Genomic DNA, 7,124 nt, shown 5'->3' on the forward strand with positions numbered 1-7,124 from the left:
AGGAGCCCGATGTGGGATTCGATCCCGGGTCTCCAGGATCGTGCCCTGGGCCAAAGGCAGGCGCCAAACCGCTGCGCCACCCAGGGATCCCTCTTTTGTTTTAGATTTTAACAATCTTCTCAAATGTGTCCTTCACTTCATTTTTTACTCAGCCAGTATGTTTTGAGTGCCAACTATTTGTCATTGTCTTAGGCCTTGAGAATAAAATGAGTAAAATGGATATGGTCATTCTCTCTTGGAACTTCACTTTGGATAGGGTAAATGAGAGATGTGCAGAGAGAGTCCTTCCTTCACATCATCAAAAATGCCATTTTGTACAGGGACACAAAAGTGGAATTGGGTCTAATTATTTTACAGTGTTTTTCTCATTCAGTTTTTCTGCCTCAGAACCCTAGGTGCATTTTGCTTTATGAAAATTCTTCCTGGGTTCCAGAAGATCATAAAGCATCACTGTCTTTTCATGGTTATATTATAAAAAGTTGGTTTTGGGCAAATCTATTATCTCTATCTATCACCCAGTGTCCCTATATAGTTGTTTTAATTGATCTTTTTCATCTCAATAGTACAGTAAGAACTATGATTTGATTTGGCACATCAATTCGTCTTTATACCTGGGACTCAACTGCAATACGAGAGGCTACATCAGAGGACAGATTTCTGAGATAAGTGGGCAGTTTAAATACTTGCAGATCTATCCCTTCTGAGTGTTGGTTATAAAGCCTGTATATTATTTAGGCTTCTTGTTTTCTCTTTTTTGTTTCTCCAGGTCACCTTTAAAAATATCGATATTTATTGACTATGTAGGAAGCATCTAGCAGTGCACATAAGGTGAAATCAATGTTTGGATGCTTTCTTAAAGCTAATTTTGTTTTAAAAATAAAATATTTGATCAAAAAAGTGTATTATAAGTATATTCTTTTGTGGAATATCATTGAATTTTGTCAGTTCTTGTCATTTCAGAGCATAAATGAGAATTGATCATATGTATGCATTTCTAAAAATCGTAAACAAATGGAGGAACAAAAACTCTATTTCAAAAGAAGCAAGCAAGTAAACAAAAAAACAAGCCAGTGACTGACTAACAAGCATACTCACAGCTCTAGTTAGCTCCCTAAGGAAATGAAAATGAGTTATGATTTTGTTAATTGTAGTAGGCTTTTTTTTTTTTTTTGTCTACCTATGTTTGAGTAAGTCTAGGATATCGTGGGTATGTATTCAGGTACAAATGACCATTCCCTTAGTATTGAAAAGAATTGAATATCAGCTGTGGAGGGAGATAGAGCAACAATAATGAACCCAGACCACAAAAGTTTTAAGCTAGGGATTATTGTACACCTTTGTTCTTGTTCCAGCGTTTCATTACATTCGTATTTCTCTGGGAGACAGCCTACAATTTTATAATTAAGAAGTACAAGATAGAATCCTTTGTGTTCTCTGCTGTGGTTTCTTAGTTGTGGTTTTAATTGTTGAACCAGCAGGAAAAAAGAAGTCTTTTAACTTAATTCTAAAGGATTGGAAAGGCAGTGAGCAATACGTGGATGCAGTGAGATTGGGGCTGGAGATGTTTCTCACCGAGTGGAAAACTAATCAGCCCTCACACACCTTTCCAGCCAATGAATAAAACCCATTGGTAAAAGATATCCAAGAAGCAGCATTTCTTTTCTTATCTCTTATATGGTTAGCTATTTTGTTTTCCCATATACTAGGCATGATCCAGTATCTAGTCCACATACAAATTTCCCCCAAGTTCTGAGGTGTTTTTAGAACTTTTGAAGAAGTACAAATCCAGTAGAAATTCATACATTACATTTAATTATTTGTTTCTTTGGACTTTGATACAGTTCTCCGACTCCAAGAATATTCCATATTCTGGATTTGTCGAATTGCTTATACTGAGATTTAACTTCTTTATCTTTAAAAGTTTTGTATAATCTAAGTTCATTAGATTCCGTCTCAACATTCTGGACAAGATTTCTTTATAGGTCATATTGAAACATGTTTCACATCATGCCAGAAGATGTATTATGTTGGGTTATATGTTATGTCTTGAATTTCCTTTCCTTTCCACATTCATACTCTCAGTAGCTGCCAGGTAAGTCTTCTAATTATTTTCATTATTTTCTTGGGTCAGGTACTCTCAGTTTCTTTTTTTTTTTTTTTTTTTTTTTTTAATTTATTTTTTTTTAATTTTTATTTATTTATGATAGTCACAGAGAGAGAGAGAGAGGCAGAGACGCAGGCAGAGGGAGAAGCAGGCTCCATGCACCGGAAGCCCGATGTGGGATTCGATCCCGGGTTTCCAGGATCGCGCCCTGGGCCAAAGGCAGGCGCCAAACCGCTGCGCCACCCAGGGATCCCTCAGTTTCTTATTAGTGTCTAAAATCCTGGGGCACCTGGGTGACTCAGTTGAGTGACAGTCTCTTGGTTTCGGCTTGGGTCGTGATATTGGGGTCATGGGATCAGACCCAGCATAAGGCTCCATGACTGGCACAGAATCTACCTGTCCCTCTCCCTGCTCCTCCCCTACTTGTTCTCTCTCTCTCTCTCTCTCTCTCTCTCTCTCTGTCTCTCTCAAATAAATAAATAAAATCTTTAGGGACACCTGGGTGGCTCAGGAGTTGAGCGTCTGCCTTTGGCTCAGGTTGTGATCCCAGGAGTCGGGATCGAGTCCCGCATTGGGCTCTCTGCGAGGAGCCTGCTTCTCCCTCTATGTCTCTGCCTCTCTTTCTGTGTCTCTCATGAATAAAATCTTAAAAAAAGAAAGAGAAAGAAAGAAAGAAAGAAGAAGAAAGAAGGAAGAAGAAGGAAGGAAGGAAGGAAGGAAGGAAGGAAGGAAAAAGAAAATCTTTAAAAAAAGAAAATCCTTAATCTGATAATCCCAAGACACTTTATATTTTGCAGTCCCCAGCAAGTCCCTTTCTGCTTCAACTAAATTGATTTGATTTTTATCTTCTACATATGATCTTGTCATCCCCACACTTTGTCTTCATAGTCTATTGTCTTCCTCTGGAATCTGCATTATGATTTCCCCCTAGTTTGTGTTTATCACTCTTTCTGATGAAAAAAGTGACACCATGCAAATCATTCTCTTATTCAGTTTTCTTAAACTGATCACATATTTGATTTATGGCATATACTTTTATAATTTTCAGTGCAAGGTTTTATTTTTTTCCAACTGGAAATAATAGCTTTTCAATACAGGGATTATGTTGGTTTGAAGTTACAGTCATTGAAAAGTTGAAAAAAGTTTTAAATATGTGACAACCTTGTTTAAAGAATAACTTTTTTTTCCTTTTGATGTCCACAGCCGTGCCATCATTTGTTAGATGAGAATGTGAGTCAACACAATAATGATGAATGAATGTACAGCTTTTTGTAAAGTCAAAGAAGCAACCCTGTGAGGCTAGGCTATTATTCAGCAGTGTTGGGAGTTTTCTCTTCTAATTTCAGGTAAGGTATGATTTTTATGTGGCCTATATTTCTGGAATTGGGCAATTTGTTCCAGATGGAGTTTTTATGGCTATAGTTTGCTAGGATATATTGCTGTCCTTGCAGATCATTCATTCACTGATAAACTGAATTGACTTTCCCATGTATTTAACTCAGTTTTTCATTGTGATATAGTGAGAAAACACTGGATTTGGAGTCACTAAACTTAGGTTTTAAGTACTTGCTCTGCTACTTACCTTATGTGTGACCTTGAGCAAATACTTTAGCCTCTCTAAATTTTAATTGCCTTATCTGCAAATGAAAAAAATCCTACAATGCCTATTTCACAGGGTTGTTGCCAAAGATAAATTAGATAACATGTGAAAATCCCATGTGATTTATAAAGCACCATCCAAATGTAAAGGATTATTTATATTCTTTAATTTATTAAGGAGTAAACAGCTTCTTTTAGGCAAAATTTTCTTTCTTCTACCTAAAAATCATATTATATTTTTCTGTTTTTTTAACTAAGAAAGATATGATTAGTATTTAAAAAAAATAATATTAGAAATGAAAAGAAAAAAAGAGAATTCATTTTTCTTTGAATTCTTTTCAGCCATATATTTTACTCATTTTCTCTGTTATCCTCATTCCTTCTATGTTATGGTATCCTGTCTTTTTGGAGATACTCAGTAACATCTTGCTAATTTTTTTTTTATTCTGATTGAATTCTTGGCTTCAGGGCTAGTTCTACCCAGTTGAACAAACCTGTTTATTTTTACATTCTTTTCTCTTTATAACATTTTTTTTTTGCCATAAATCATATTCTATCTATCAATCACACAACCAATACTTATGTACCTATTAGGGGAAAGTCACTCTTCTGTTATTAACTTAAATTTTAAAAATGTGTAATATCTGTTTTGGATTTCATTTATTCAGGTAAGAAACAATGTTAGTCATCTCCTAAATGCAAGGTATCATGGTCATATAGAAATGGTTCATATTCTCAAGAAGTCATCATATTATTCCAGCAGATGACATAGAAACAACCTCAATAATAAAATTGTGGAGGGATGCTTGGGTGGCTCAGTGGTTGAGCATCTGCCTCCTGCTCAGGGCATGATCCTGGAGTCCCGAGATAGAGTCCCGTGTCGGGCTCCCTGCATGGAGCCTGCTTCTCCCTCTGCCTGTGTTTCTGCCTCTCTCTCTGTATCTCTGAATAATGAATAATAAATAAAATAATGAAATTGTGGATATGGAGAGGAGAAATGAAGTATTTACAGAGAAGGGATCATTCATGAGTTGTCTCAAATGAAGGAATACTATTTAATGCAAAGTACTTTCAGTAATACCAAATAAGGGACAGGTAGGGTTAGGTAGGGGGAAATAGCTAGGGGGCTATGAGATCAGCCTCACAAATATCCCCAAAATGTGGAGGTGAAAGGAAACCAGAGATAAACAGAACATACTGCCCTAGGTGTCAGAGGTGGGATCCTGTTATAACAGCTGCCTGTGACCAATGGAGAATTACCAAACCCTAAAAGGGAAATGGGCCATTAAAGATGTTATCATTAGTCTTTACTCAAGATGTTAAAAGGATTTAGATTCCCTGGTTGACTTTCAAGAAAAGCAACCCTACAAGCCCCCAGAAGCAACCTTGTCGGGACCCCTCTCAGTCCTGAGAGCTTTCTCTATAACCCCACTTAATAAAAATTCCATTGCTTTACTCACTCTCCTTTGTCCACAAGAATCTCACTCTCCTGCTTCAACAGAAGATTCTGATTTTTATTTAGAAAATATTTAGGAATAATATTATGACACTACTTTGGAAGGGGATTTATCTATTGCTGTGTAACAAATTAGGGTAGGTAGTGGAAGTCCACTTTATCTCTTCCATATTCTATCGATTAGAAGTGAGTCACTAGGGGTGCATGGTTGGCTAAGTCAGGGGAGCAGGCAACTCTTGATCTCAGGGTCATGAGTTCGAGCCCCACATTGAGTATGGCGATTACTTAAATAAATAAATATTTTTTTAAAAAAATAAGTAAGTCACTAAGTCCAACCCACATACAAAGGGAAGGGAATCAGCCTCCACATGTTGAGGAGAGAAGTATTGAATAGTTGCAGACATATTTTTATTTATTTATTGCACACAGCTGGCTGGCCTAGTAGGTCCTTTATGCAGTTGAATTTTATAAGGTGACACCAAGTTAAGTTCAGTTCCAATTTGAGTGCCTCCATCTCCCTCCCCTGAATCCTGGCTGCCAGAGCTGGAAGGGGTTTGGAGTAGAGTGCTTGGTCATGGGAAAAACTGCTATGGTTGGCCCAGCAGATGGGCAGAGGGGAAGGTTTCACTCCTTCACAATCTGAATGACATCCTTGTCCTTCAACAAAAGTCTTTACTCACTTTTTGAGGATTGTGTTTCATACACAGACCCCAGACCAGAAGGTATTTAAATTCTTTGATAAGATTTTTGTGAATCTTCATACAGAAATCCTCCACTGTAGTCCTGGAGTAAGGCAACACCACTGGGGATGTATAATCTGACAATTGACCATTGGATTTGGTGTAAATCTTCACTAGTTTCATATAGTTCCAGATCTTTTCCAATAGGTCATCAAAATTCCAGTGGTGATGGGTAGAAATGGGTACACAGTAAGGCACCTTATACATGATATCCAATTCCTTAATGGAGATCCGATCAATCTTATTCAACACATAGATTCAGGGGTTATAAACTCTATTTCCTTCTATCATGTTGATGAGGTCGTTTGTGGCATCACTACACAAAGTCACATCAGCATTGTGAATTTTGTATTCAACCAGAATGCTTTTAATGGTCTCAGCATCCAGTGCACTTTGAGGCAAGTGGCTGTAAGATTGATGCCTCATTTTTCTCTTCTTCTTAAAGCCAATGTTGCGGGGTTTGCTGTTCAAGTGAATGCCAAAGACTTCTAGATCATTTTCACTCACGTTTTTACATCCCAATGGTTTCAGGTCATCCAGAACAATCAGGATCAAGTCACATGTTCAGGCCTCTGCAATGATTTGATGGTCTCTACCTTTCCCATTTTTGACACCCTAAGTGATACCTGGAAGACCCAAGAGCTGGATCTTGGCATCTTTGTATCTGATGACACCAGGCACAGTGGTCAGATTAGTGAACTCATAGGCCTCAGAATATACCCCTGCCAGGTTATTAAGCAGTGTTGACTTCCCCACTGATGGAAAACTCACAAACCCAATTCAATCATCTCCTGTCTTGGCCACATCAAAACCTTCTCCTGGCCTACCACCACCACCATCTTTTGGGGTAATGAGTTCTCTATGTAGCTTAGCAAAGTGAGCCTTGCACAGCTCTGGGTGATGTGCTGTGGCCTTGTTCTTTTGAGTCTGAGCCATCTTGGGTTCAATCTCTGTGATCTTGGCTAAGGTGCTGCCCATGGTGGCGAGTCACTGAGATGTGGGGGGAGCATAGTGGCCTCTGCCCAGATTGTAGGAATGGTTTTAAACCACTGTACTCTGCCCTCCAGCCAAAAATTGGTTACATTCTTTTTAGCTGCAACATATACTCATTTGCTCACAGATCTTCTCCACAAAGACTCATAATTTACAGCATCAGCTTAAAGTCTAGGATCTCACCATCTATATTATACCTAGGTAGAGATGAGGCTCCTCTGGTGTCATTCCT

The 7,124-nt window shown here is 38.1% G+C and overlaps 1 pseudogene; it reads right to left on the reverse strand.

Annotated features, from left to right (window-relative positions):
* Positions 1-5,783: 5,783 nt before the first annotated feature.
* Positions 5,784-6,877, reverse strand: LOC129519125 (developmentally-regulated GTP-binding protein 1-like; annotated as a pseudogene).
* Positions 6,878-7,124: the final 247 nt, after the last annotated feature.

This window comes from Nyctereutes procyonoides, unplaced genomic scaffold (assembly GCF_905146905.1).
Source record: "Nyctereutes procyonoides isolate TBG_1078 unplaced genomic scaffold, NYPRO_anot_genome, whole genome shotgun sequence".
Classification (NCBI taxonomy): Eukaryota; Metazoa; Chordata; class Mammalia; order Carnivora; family Canidae; genus Nyctereutes; species Nyctereutes procyonoides.